This window comes from Microplitis demolitor, chromosome 5 (genome assembly GCF_026212275.2).
Source record: "Microplitis demolitor isolate Queensland-Clemson2020A chromosome 5, iyMicDemo2.1a, whole genome shotgun sequence".
Classification (NCBI taxonomy): domain Eukaryota; kingdom Metazoa; phylum Arthropoda; class Insecta; order Hymenoptera; family Braconidae; genus Microplitis; species Microplitis demolitor.
The window spans coordinates 2,393,419-2,408,212 of record NC_068549.1 but is presented as its reverse complement, the minus strand read 5'-3'; the positions used below and the strand labels follow the sequence as shown (position 1 = coordinate 2,408,212).

General features: G+C 26.3%; 1 protein-coding gene across 4 annotated transcripts in view; it reads left to right on the top strand.

Moving 5' to 3' along the window:
- The window catches only part of LOC103577190 (putative ankyrin repeat protein RF_0381), a 45,054-nt gene that overhangs the window by 11,471 nt on the left and 18,789 nt on the right, over nt 1-14,794 (top strand). The window contains exons 1-2 of one of the 4 annotated variants that reach the window (XM_008557741.3): nt 932-993; nt 5,654-5,847. The gene's annotated coding sequence lies outside the window, so the exon portion shown is untranslated. Of the gene's footprint in view, nt 1-931; nt 994-5,653; nt 5,848-6,302; nt 6,729-14,794 lie in introns of those variants that run through there. The other 3 variants (XM_008557740.3, XM_008557738.3, XM_008557742.3) reach the window with 3 other exon arrangements.

Below are 14,794 nucleotides of genomic sequence, written 5' to 3'. Positions count from 1 at the left end.
TATTTGTTAATGAAGTATGAAAATTTTTGTTATTAATAATAATAATAATGTTTGTATGAAAAAAAATTTTATTTAAATTAAATACTCTGTTGGATGCGTATTGGTTGACAAATACAAAATAAGTCAGGATGATAGTTATGAGAATGTTTTATGAATTGAAAAACATCACCCCTATGTAGAGTAACTTTAAATACCATAAAAACCGTATGTTCAACAGCCCTGAACAGCCGAGCCCAGCCCTCATCTACCCGTATGTGTACTGGGAAAAAAAAGAAATAAGTACACTGACGAGAAACATTTCTAATTGATCCTACACTTGGTCACACGTGTCTTCAAAGCGTTGATTTGTTGCTCCATACCCTCAGATAATTCCAGACCTTATTCACACACCATTATATTACGCACAGAATAAAACATATCTTCATATGTTACTAATAAAGTTAATATTTAAATAAAAAGTAGTGGTAATTTTTAATAACTTTCACATAAATCAACTTTTTGATTTTTTTAAAGATTGCCAGTTTATATCTACGTATATGTGTGTGTTTATACATATATTGACAAGATGATTAGATATTCTGAAGATGATAAGACGTGTACATTGGGGAATCGTTATCATTTATGTATATTTTATTGAACCATCTGTGGTTTATGACCAGACTTTTTTTTATTTATCAATCACGCAATAAGTATTTTTTTTAAATTTCAATCATTCAAATTTACCGCTATTTTTTTTTTTTTTTTTTTTTTTTTTTTTTTTCAAGTATTTAATATTCAGAGTAATTAGACTTTTAAAGCAGTAATTATTTTATCATTAACCTAAACTAATTGTAAAAATTGTAGGATATATATTTTATACATGAATATATATATATACATAGATATATATATAAAATTTTAATACTGTAGACTTGTGAAGACTTTCACTTACGACTTTCCCTTTCTACGAAGGGCGAATCTCCATCACTTGCATAAGCAGAGTCTATATACGATGTAATTATTTACAATATCATTGACACAATTTAATAATAATAATAATAATAATAATAATAATAATAATAATAATTATAATAATAATTATAAAATTGTTAGATTTCAATTTTATTATTTTTGTTAAACTTTTACATACATATATACATATATGCAGATAGATATATCTATACATACGTGCTTAATGTGACGACGCTAAAAAATACGTATATATATGCATATATATACATATTATATTGTACAAAATGCGAATGAGAGACGTAGAGTGGAATTTTCCAGCGCCTATCACTACCACAAACGTGACGGTTTTAGCTTATCGTTTGTATATTAATACCAACATTACCGAACTCATCCAATCTGTAATATAATAAATTCTTATATTTTTTTTACCTCGTTTTTATGGCGTATTTTGAAATATTATTTTGTAAACAGAATTCATTGCGATATTATTTATCTATAAGTCATTCGGGTAAAATTTTTTAAATTTTTAAAGATAATTGTCATGGAAATTTATTAATTTTGTATTAACATCAATTTGTTGACATACTTTAAGTGATTAAAGCATAATCTTAATGAAAATACAATGAGTATATTTAAAAATTAATATTTTATGTGAGTAATTTAATATTGGCGGGGATTCAAATTCAAAAAATTTTAAAAAATGTAGTTAGTTTATATAATTGTGAGTTTATTAAAGCCTTGTGAAATTAATCGTTTTTAGAAACTAATTACACGTAAGAAAAATAATTTTTAATTAAAATTATGGTTTTGAAAATAATTATCAGCTTTGAAATGAATTATTTAAAATTAATTGAATTATGGACAGTAAAAAAAATAATTATTTAAATGAAATAAAATGAAATACATTGTGATTTTAATTTTTTAACATTTATGACGGGAATTTTAAGTTATGTAAAAATAAAGTATATAAATAAGTTAATTTATTACCATTAATTATATTAATGTTGATATTTCTGGCTGATTTGAATTTTTCGATGATTTCAAGTAGAGGTACCGTTTTTGACCACTTTGGGTTCAGTTTAGGGCACAATTAATTTTTAAAACGTGGACAAAGATACTTTTATCACCCCGTTACAATAGAAATTTTATTTTATACTTTTTCAATAGCCAGGTAAAAAAATTTCGAGCAAAAAAAAATAATAAAACTTTTTCTGGATCGAAAAATGGCCGACAAAAGGCTCAGGTATTGAATACAAGGTCTAAAAATGCTCGAAAACTTGAAAATCTTTAGTTCTGTATTAAGTTGCTTGAAATTTTCAGTTTTATAAATTTATTTAAAAAAAAAAAAAAAAAACAACAAATACTCGATTTATCGGCAAATTTCCGGTGTTTATTAAGAATAATTAAATTTCGGTGTGTTTTCGGCCAAAAATTTTTACCCGGGTAATTTGAATAAAGTATTAAATGTCCAAAAATGGAGCAGTGACCAAAAATAGTACTTGTACCCTAATTCGCTTTAAATTTTTAAAAGAAATATTAAACAGTTAATAAATATGTAGCTTATTTAACTTTTAAACTTTTGGGTATTTCTTAATATTTAAAAATTTACGAATACATATTGTGTTGATAATATCTCGTGCTTGAACACGACGTTTTTTTACACTTTATAAGTCCCCTAAAACATTTAGTGCGTACTTGTAAATTATTATACTCATATTCGTATTCATAGTCATATATATAAATATATATGTTTAATACGAGGAACTTAATAATAAGCGCACTTGGTTAAACAGTTAATCCTCAATAGTTATAATATTACATATACCTATATATATAGGTATCTAAGTAATTCTTTTCCGTATGTGTGAATTAATTTTCCTTTCATATGCGTCCATCTTCGAGTTTAGAGATAGAAAGTAAAGATATTTAAGCTTTTACAGCCTAGTGAGGATATAATATTTAAAATCCGAGTTTAAAATTCAAATAATTCATAACATCCGATAACATTTTTTATTACTTGTAAATGTTTCAATGATATATACATACACCCATCTGTTAAGTGTACAAATACAGCTGTAATATTTAAGTATTTACTATAACTTTCAGTTATTATATTCGTATATAAATATATGCTAATTCATTTATATACATATAGTTTGAATTTTTATTATTTGATTTATTCGTTTATAGATCTTTTCATTTAAATGCTACTTTATACTTTTAATCGTACACATAATACATATATATATATATAAAAAAAATGTAGTAACCAATAACAAAAATAAATACAATAATAGTAATAATATATATTATATTTAATATATAAGTAATTTGAGTCTAACAACTTTCTCAAAATTTTTTATTTTCTCAGATCGTTTTACTTTATTTTCGCACACATGGAAAACAGATGTGCACATATATATATACTCTTGTAATAACTCATTACAATATATATATATATATATATATATATATATAAATATATATACAGAAGCTATGTTTGTCACAAAAAATTAAAATCTTTTGTTTAAAAAAAAAATTATCATTCGATAAAAAATCCTTTTTTAAATTTATATTATAATTCAAAAGATATTTTCTGTTGACATATGATAAGCCAGGAATAAATATAAACTAAAAAATCATCTGTGGTACATCTTAACTAATTCTAACATAACACTATTTTTTTATCTTTTTTTTACGACTGACATCAGTTTTCCAGATGGTTTTTTTTGGTCTAATGTGCTATAGTCCCTATGTACCAAACTCTTAAGCAACCCACTATAGCTCTACCCTCATCTATTTCTTTCTTTGTGTGTATGCTTATAACCTGCCTCAGATCCTTTTTTTCTTCTTTATATTTCTTTGCGAGATGAAAGCGGAAAGACTGCACCCTCACATTTATTATATACATATGAAAAAAAAATAAAGAAAAAAAAAAGAATTTACTTGATCGGCTCTCAAGTTGCAGCAGCATATACGTGGGAAAAACGGTTATTTTTATAAATAATATTTTTATTTTTTTAATTTATCTTAAATAATTTATTATTAATACGTCAAAGTATAATTTACAAATACGTGTTATTATGACAAACGCATTATTTCAGTCACTGATGATGATAATTGTGATAATTAATTATCGATTGTTTGTTTAACCACGAGAATTTAATTTATACAATAATAATAATAACAATAATAATTTTATTTTTCATACTTTTATTAATCTGCATATTATTAGTATTCGAAATTATAAATATCCGAGGAAAGAAAAGCCCAAGGTTGTAAGGTTACGATTACGATTACGTGAAAGGGAGATTAGAGACTGAACCAAGTATCCGTGACCGAACAAACTTTATAACTTTAATGGTCTGCGATGAATTTTAAATTTAAAATCTACATTAGTTTCAATTCATAACTTTTTGAAATTCATTTTCAAGATCTATGTCATGCAAATGTATCAACTACATGGAAAAAAGATAACGAAAATTACTGTTTCACATCCTAACGCGGTTTTTCGAACAGAAAACTGGAAACATTTTAAAAAATCTTTCGAAAATTACAATTTCAAATAATGGTTCTCGTAATTTGAATTTCCAATAGTAAATTTCACAATTTCTGATGTACTTTTAACTTAATATTTTAAAAAACTTCTGAAATTATTATTTGAAATTTATTTCTAATGAATTTTTTTCAAATCTCCCGGTCAAAAGAATTACAGCAGTGAAAAAAGTCAAAATCAAATTGTTTTTTTGACCTGGAATCCTAACGCGGTTTTTTGAACAGCAAACTGGAAACATTTTAAAAAATCTTTCGAAAATTACAATTTCAAATAATAGTTTTCGTAATTTGAATTTCCAATAGTAAATTTTACAATTTCTGATGTACTTTTAACTTAATATTTTACAAAACTTCTGAAATTATTATTTGAAATTTATTTCTAATGAATTTTTTTTCAAATCTCCCGGTCAAAAGAATTACAGCAGTGAAAAAAGTCAAAATCAAATTATTTTTTTGACTCGGAATCCTAACGCGGTTTTTTGAACAGAAAACTGGAAACATTTGAAAAAGTTTTTCAAAAATTACAATTTCAAATAATAATTTTATAAAATTGAATTTGCACTAATAAATTTTGCAATTTTCAGTGTACCTTCACTCAATACTTTAAAAACCTAAAATAATTCTTACAGTTTTTTTTCAAATTATTCCAGTTTTCTATTCAAAGCGCCGGGTTAATATTCGAAACTGTAATTTTTCTTGTTATCTTTACCCATGTATATATTATTTTAAAATAACAAACTCCCCATGAACAAATCTTGGGCAACACACACACACTTAACTCGAGTTGGATATAATAATGTGCGGGGCTGGTCACTTTCGTGTTCAGGCTCCATCGAATCCGCCTCGACCTTGGAGGGATAATAAAATCCCACAGCAAAATTTTTATTTTCATTTAAACTTTTTTATATTCTTCTTATTTTTATACTCATGCGTAATAACATAACATTTTTTTAAATTTTCCAAGTGCCAAAATAACCAAAATTACATTTTTTCTTTCTCACAATTGCATCCCATAATTCAAATTCTTACTGATAATTGATCACTCATAACTTCAGACGATAATGATAACCACTAGTACTACTACTAATAACAATAACATAAATAATAACATCTATCAATAAATAAAAAATATATAACTTTTTTACAGGACTGTACCAATATACTTTTGACGTAAACTGTACAGCCGGCTCAGTTGTTTACATTTAAACTACTCCAGGCGATGTTGCCAACTCTAGAGACCTGTTGCTGTTCTTCGGTTGCTGGGTTGGTTGATGTGTTGCTTGTTCGCCAGATCGACCACGCCACCAGAGATCGGTCATTAATTAAATTTCATCAAATAACGTGCGTATATACATATATATACACATAAATACTAAATCTCACTGGCAAATTCATCAGATTATTCAAATAATTCATCATACTCAATTATAAATTAACAATCACCAATTATCAACAATTAATAATTAATCATTTATTCAATTACCGTCTAAAAACCATCATCCAATTACACATTAGTATAAATAGTATGAAATTTTCCAAATACGCAAGTCAATTAAATTTAGAGTCAAATAAATATTGAATGGTGCGCAGTTGAGCAATACAATAATTAATTATTCTAGATAATGAGGCCTTTATATATTTCATCATTCAATGTATATATATATATATATATATATATATATATATATATATATATTTAATGGGTATTAATAAAAGTATAATTTATAAATTAAAGTTGAAAGTGCTACTGGCTGTAATTTTTATATCAGTTTGCTTTTAGATAGCACGTTATCGTATCCGGTTTCTCTGATTCTCATGAAACATTGTTAGTTGTATTATATTATACTTACAGACACTATTATATATACATATATTTATGTTAATATAATATTATAACTATTTCATAAGTAGTATTATTTCTGAAAACTGTCTAAATATATATAATAATGATGATAACGGTCACTGTATTCATTGATAGTCATCAATAAAACGTTTAAGTTGAGTAAATAGTTGGTATCCTCGGTACTCAACAATGCAGAAAAGTCAAATGATAATAATAACAAGCAAGTTTGAAGCAGTCATGGTTGAATAAGGTCCTTCGAAAATGCGGGTAAACAGGACATGTTATTTTTTGCGATTAAAAATCATGGTAATGTGAAAAAATGAGCAGAATATGTACGTTTTGTTTTTTTTATGACTAAACATGAAGAAGGACTTAATACGTAAGATATATGTGATTAATTATAGATGATAGAGATTTGCGTCAATTCTTCATCTTGCATAAGATTTTTGTTTTGATATTAAGTGTAGTTGATTATATATCAATGCTAACTTTTATATGATATATCATTTTTTTTTTACTTCGTTTACGTCATCAATGATGCATCTGTACGTTTATTTTTCCGTAAAACCAATTTTCTTTTATTATATTTATAATTTTATTTTATGAATTCATGACGTCTATTATTTCGCGCAGTTTTTAACCGAAAGGTTTTTCCGAAATTATTTTTAAATTTATCCGCTAATTTTTTACATACAACTTTTATGTAAAATAATATTTTTTAAAAATGGATATTGAGGAGATTTTTTAAATTTTTAAATATTTAATTCGTTTATCAACAATAAACGTTTTAGATACCTGCTATTTTCAGTATCATTTAAATTTTTTGTTTTTAAACAAAGTTTATTAATCTTACGTGTAATCCAATCGTCTGATATATTTTTATATATCAATCATTCCTTTATCACTCAATAAATATTATGTTTATCTAATCAGTGTTAATTAAGTATGTGTAAAACACTAGAATGACAAAAATTTATCTTTTGTGATAAGTTTATTTTTATATGTAATTTACGAAATCATAAATTAAGCTGGGTGCATTTTTTTCAAAAATTTTTCGGGCCGCATTGATAAAAAGTATCTTTAAAATTTAAGTATCGAATTAATATTTATATATAGTACTATGATATTTTATTATCACAAAAAATCAATTTCGTCAGAACAGAATGATGTAACGAAATTCAATACTTTACTGTGATAAAACTTTTTGAGTTTATGATGGTCATAAAGTATTGAGTAAATTTAAAACGTGTTCAAAAAAATCGCATTAGAACGTGGCATAGATATAGATCCCTAGAAGGAAGTTTTTTTAGTACTTATGGTAATAATTCAAATTTTAATGTTTGCCATACATTAGTCATTTGCTATAGGGCAAAAAATGTGTAGGAAATTACTTTTGCCATAATGTTACAGTAGAAATTTTTCTTTGTACTTTTTCGTTATCCAGGTAGAAAAATTTTCAAGTAAAAAAAATAATAAAATTTTTTTTGGACCGAAAAGTGGTCGACAAAAGGTCCAGATATGGAGCACAGGGCTGAAAACTATTAAGAGCGATTTTTGGCCGATCACTAGGCCCAAAAATGTCCGGACTTGAAAATTTTGTGACCTTTCATCGATAAGAAAAAGATCCAATCGAATTTCTGAAGAGTGAAAGAGAAAAAATAAAATCGATGAATTCTATGATTTTTCATGTGGCTCAAAATCTAAATGTCTTTTCACAACATTGAAAAAATATAGAATTCATTATTTTGTACTAAAAACTCAGTTTTCCATTCAGAAAACTGCTTTGTATTAAATTTATAAGTTCCCGAACCAAAAATCCATTGAATCAAAAATTTTCAATAGCATAATTTACTATAGAAAAAAAAATATCTTTTCTCCGCGTGCTATTGAGTTTCAAACTAAAATTTTTCCCTAAAATTGACTCAACCTCTTTTCAAGGTGGTAAAGGCATACCGTATTCAAAAATTACCCAAGTTGCATTAAATTATGTAAAATAAGTTCACTCAATAGTATCTTTTTTCAAAAACTGAATATTGTAAATTATCTCATTACTTATTCATTTCCATCGCTAAAATGCTATGACTTTTCATGAATATACTAATGACATTTCAGTAATTGAATTTTAATGATTCCATGTCATTAAAAACTATATATTTAGTATTGTTTTAATAAAACCTTGTATTCTCGGGTCAAAAAAAATAATTTCAACTTTTTTGACTCATTTGACTTAACTAACTCAATTTCGACTGCCATAATTTTTTTTAACTCTAACATAAATTTTCAAACTTAAAAATTGAAGTCAATTTGGACTTGGATTCAAATCCAAGACAACGTGACTTTAATTTGACATGTCATAAATCGATCCTAAATATGACATGTTAGTCAAAAGGAAGTCAAAACCAAATATGCTTTCCATTTATAACAAAAATAACTTAAACTTGACATCATTTTGTCTTGTCAGACTCGTTTCATTTTCAAATTTTAAAATTACACCAAAATTTTATTTTTTGACCCGGGTTCAGACAATATTTCATATTAACATTTGAATTAATATTCACCTGTTGAGTGCGTTGTGTATCACAAGGGGAACTTTTAGACAAATTCGCAAGGTGTACTATTGTATTCTGGTTTTAAACTCTGGCTATAAATTTTTTTCAAAACTAAATCTGTATACGGTTGCATATATACATATATATACAAACTCAAGACCATGACGCAGGTTTTCCCCTCTGAAACCACGATCCCTAAATATCCTTACAAAAGAAAATTATACACGCATAACCTTTCGTGTAAATAATATTACACCTGTATGCTGTTAATTTATAAATAATAATAAAAATAATAATAATAATGTTATTATTATTTTTATTTATAAATTTAGATAGAAGCGACAATTTTTTGCCGCGCATTGTCATTATAATAGAGTCTTTTGATTCATGTGGAAGTTCCAATGATATGGAACGTAAATGTTTAAAAAAAAAAAAATGAGAGACTATAGTGAGTCATTGATGCATTTAATGTACGAGGGATATAAAAAGACTTGAAATAAAAAAAATAAACTGAATAAAAGTGTTAGTGTATGACATGATCAGATACAGAATATGTATGAAGAGTGAAAATAGCTGTAACCCCATGCTAAGATGACAAGTGCATCACGTGAGTTTAATTTTTTACCCTTGTAAGAAAATTAAACACATTGGCATCATGTGCGTGGGAGGTCGTCAAAAATATACGAAAATTTTCTATAGAGAATAATTTTAAAAATATTTAAAGCAAAAACTGATCGGTGTTAGTTTTTAGTCAGTTTATACTTGGCTTTAAATAATTTAAGTACTTGGGATAATATATGAGAGCACAGTAAAGTAGTTTGTGTTTCTATTCCATGTGATTTTAAGCATGAGATAGGGCATGGGCCTGGAGTTTTTTTTTTTATGTTAACGAAAAAGTAAAACCGATAAGAGTGTTTGAAGAGGATTATTTTTTAGTGACAGAGTTTCGGAACCTAGAAAAAAGTAAAACCGAGCAAGTCGTAAAAACCGAGTGTAACAAAATTGCCAATGCCAAGCTAAGATTTTTTTGTGTGTTGAGAAACTGAACGCAGTAGGGTTTCTGCTAGATTTAAACCCGCCACAAATTACTATTTTAACATCATAAAAAGAAAAATAATGGCGGACATGGATCTTTTAAATTTAATCTTTACAATTTGAATTTTTTTACTCATACAATATAAAAATACAAATACTATTCATTGAATGACATTGAGGTAACACATTCTGTGTGATTTTCCTTATACCTGTTTGTCCACTTTATAACTCAGCAAACCCGATCAACGTAAATATTATAAAGAAAATGTCCACAGATCCTCGTTTAAATTGAATAAAATATTCACTCTTATAATTTTATTCAAACTATAAAACTTTAAACCGGAAATGTTTCTTTTTTCATGTTAATTGACAACAAATGCCTTATTCTTTTTTTATTATTTATTTTAGTCTACTTCAGTTATTTCAGAAATACCTTTGTACTTAGTTATCGACATTTCAAGATCACCTAAAGTAGGAAGAGCTCCAAATGATAAGATATATATAAAAATTGATATATTAAGTCTATTTTTGATTTATAATTTTATGTGATACATGAGGGCGTAATTCTTCATGGAAGAAATGAAAGATATATCGCATGCGAACAAAGGAGTAGGTTTTGTATCAGCTTATGTACGTGTTTGCCCCACCTATATATATATACATATATATATATATATATATATATTTTCATATGTGTACACATATGCATATATATAATACCTACGTCGTTCTCATACTTAACTTCTCACACGCGCACGCATATATATATATATATATTTTTATACTTATAAGCATCAGCAGTTGACGGACAAAGGAGAGGTTCCGTATCGCGCCGCATGCGTTCATGGCCGTACACAGTGCGTGTTTATAATCTTCTATATATATATATATATGTATATATATATATATTTACATCATGGTTGTATGTACATATATTTTTATTAACGCAGTGAGAAGCTTCCGTTTACCTTAATTTGTTTTTTTCATGGCTAAAAATCGTTTTTGAAAAATATATATATATGTATATATATTTCCCAATATCACCCGTATCAGCAGTAAAAAAATAAGTTTTTTTTTACGAACACGTGTATGTACATACATATATTTATGTGTATGTGTATATATGATGTCTTTTTACGTACATGTGTTATTTATATTTTTGTACAGTAGCCAAATATATTTATATAAATACATAAAAGTAATTTTATCAATTAATAAATAAAGTTATAAAGAGAATAATGTTTTATGGACGTAATTTCGTATTTATTATTGATAGATGGATTAAATGTGTGTATGGATATATGAATGTGAATACACATATGACTGGTTGATTTAAAGTAACGCAATTTAGCGGGTACTTTTTCCGATGACTGTACACTTCTTGGAATGGAGAGTATCTTTAATACAAGAGGGAGCGAGAGATGTGGGCAAACAAAGCAACCAGACGAAGAAATTTTATTTCACAAATACATCCATACACACAATATATATATTTATTTTTATATCTATTGACTTCTATCACTCAATATTTTAAAAATTAACTTAATCCCCATTCACTTTTATGTACACAGACAAGTACTTATTGTTGAAAATAAAATTTATCACTTATCATACAAAAGTTGGGTAAAATTTATCTTCAGTTTCCATTCCGGGTTATCGTTTTAAATTAATTGGAGTAGTGGGCCCATATTTGAACACTAAATTTACACATTAAATTACATGCATACATCAATAATACAATATGCAATAAAAATAATAATAAGTTGTCCTCTTTATACATATGTACAACTGTCTTTTTTTAATTTTAATAAATAATAATAATAATAATCAACTTGATACTTACTTGGCCATTCAACTTCTTATACTAAATACGTGATTACGTTATGAATTTATTATTTTTCTCAAGGATACCCGCATACATACATACATATATATATAAATATATATATAATGTACATGTGTACATATATATACTTTGTTATCGGCTTTTTTTTTAACACTAATAATAATTTACTAAGAAGATTACGACTCTAAGATAATTTTTTTTATTTTCAACCATCGAGTCGATGTATATCTATATAAAAAAATATATGAGGATTGTTTGATTGCGTTATTAAGAGCCGTGTGGTTTAATAGTATGTACATATGTATGTACGTATTTATGTGTAGTTGAGTAGAGAATGAATTGATTAATGCACAAAGAAGTACAAGAAGATGGTGGGACAGAGCGTGATCAGCATCTGGTAATTTCGGATATTGACGTCATAAGCGGTCGCACAGTAGTCCAGAGCAACAAATAAGAGCAATGAAATGATGAGGCGGTCTTGGGTTGTACACTGAGCACTAAGTACTCTATAACCACGGGTCTGCACTTATTTTCTGACAAGAAGGTATAGGAACCATCGCCAGTTGACCTCACTCATTGTTTCTAATCCCACAATAAATTGAAGCTGCAGCTGTACGAGCAATTGATACAAATTTACAGTACAGTCCGACTCATCATCTTCATTCAGAATATTACCAAGAGTAATTTATACAAATACATGTGTGTATTTACAGTGACTTTTTTTTATTCACGGGTCAAAGTCGCTCGGAATTTTTTTTTATTTCCCATAACTGTAGAAAAAAATTTTTTTTTTTTTTATTATTGTAATTTTTATTTATTTATTTTGAAATTAATATTTAAATTAGGGGTGTGCGAATCATGTCTGAATCAAAAGTTATATTAGATTCAAAATTTGAATCGAGTGATTTGAAAATTATCAAATTATTCATTTTTCGAATTATTTGTAACTTAAATTTACTCGATTTGAAACGAGAAAATTCTGATCAGCTTTCAAATATTAAATTTTTATTCAATTAAGAATTTTTGAAGTAAACAAAAATAACTTTTTGTAAATTTGTGTTTAAATTCTATTTATCTCCCGCTAAAATTTGAATTATTATAAAAAAATTTTACAAATTTAAATTCTTCAAAAGAAAATTTTCAAATTATTCGTAGTTCGCACAGCTCGAATTTAAATACTGTTAATACAGTTTTCATTTATTAAAAATTTTATTACTTAAAGCATAAAATTGTAATTTAAACTTAAAAACTACTAATCACCTGAACGAATTGTGAAATTCATGTTTTAAAAGAGACCCTTGATTTTTATTTCAAACAGTAATTTTTCAAATTTACCTTTTTCTGAATAGAGATAAATTACCCAGCCCCTACGCCTTCGAAAATTAGCCCTCAGTTTTTTTATATTTTTTTTCCATGCTACTCGTTAAATTTTTTTTTTAGAATCTAAAATAATAAAATAATTTAAATTTTATATTTATTTTTTAAAAATAATAAGATAGTTTTAAGCTAAATTCCAGTAGTCAGACCCCCATTTACTTTCATTAAAATAATAATTAAACAGATTTAAAATAGTTTTAGCAATAAATCCATCTAGTCAGTAAGAAAATAATTCATTTTCAGTCTTTAAATAATTTAAGTTAAATAAATACGAGGTCTGAATATTGGAGTACAATTTTTTTTTTAAATTTAGACAAATGTTATAAAATTTTATATAATTTATAATTTATGTACATGTACAAGTATTAAGAATTTTTATATATAAAAAATAAAAATAAAAAAAAGATATTAGATATTCAGTAAAAGATTCAAGTCAGAGGAAGTTTTAAAAACGTGATGCCGTTTTTAAAATCTTGAAACAAAGCTCTGAAGAAATAGTGATAAAAATTTAACCGCGTAAAAGATATATAAGGAAAAATAAAATAAAACAGTATACAGTATACAGCAGCAACTAATAATAATAAAAATAATAATATAATACATAATACCGCGTACGTTTTAACTCATGGTGTAGTATTGCGCGTCGCGTTACGCATATGAAATAATTCCCAGTCATATGCGTTTAATGATTCCATAGGTTTTTATGTGCACCCGCAACAGACGACTGATATTTAAATGTAAAAACAATACTTCTACGTAGTTGTATAATTTTTATTATTAATAAATAACATATTTAAATATATAATAACAATAATCAGCTGATGCGCTTGCTAAAAATTTTGTTAATAATAAAAATAACTGATGGGTCTGCGAATAAGAGACCTGAAGAGTGAAGTAATTTGCCATAGAATTTTTTTTTTTATAATATATATATATATATATATATATAAATTTTTTTTTTTACCTCACTATGGTTTTATTTTTTATCCATCTTCTTTTAATGCTGCTCTCTTCCTCAGCATCTTCAAACCGCCAGAGGAATAACAGAACCTGTTTCGTCTCAACTGCGGTACTTGTATACATATATATATATAAATATATTTATTTTTTTATTTTTAATCTTTTCTCTTTTCAGTTGTAAAGATGCAGCTTCATTTCTCACTCAGTTTCATGTATACACAGCAAAACGGCACTATAGAGTATTATACTTCTACATCATACCACTTACACTGCACCTCCCAGTTTTTTTATTTTTTCCCTTTCAGTGGTTCAGTTCAGTCTTGGTATATATATATATATATTTTTTTTTAAATTTTTTTCTTATATATTTCGTGATAGTCGACTCACTCTTACTATTCATTACTCCCAAGGAAGCTCTTAACGAGCATAAAAAAATGATAAACAAAACTCCCTGACAATTCATCATTCCCAATACCTGTGCATATAAATATGAATAGAAATTTTTCCTTATTTTTATAAAAAAATTCTAGCTGATGATTCTGGTTATCGGATCGGTAGATCTAGTATTGCGACGTTAATTGCCGATGGAGTATATGTGCGATAGCGAATTATCATCACCGGAAGGAAGTGTATGATAATTTGGAGTAGCTTCTATATCAATGTATTTAAAACTAGCAA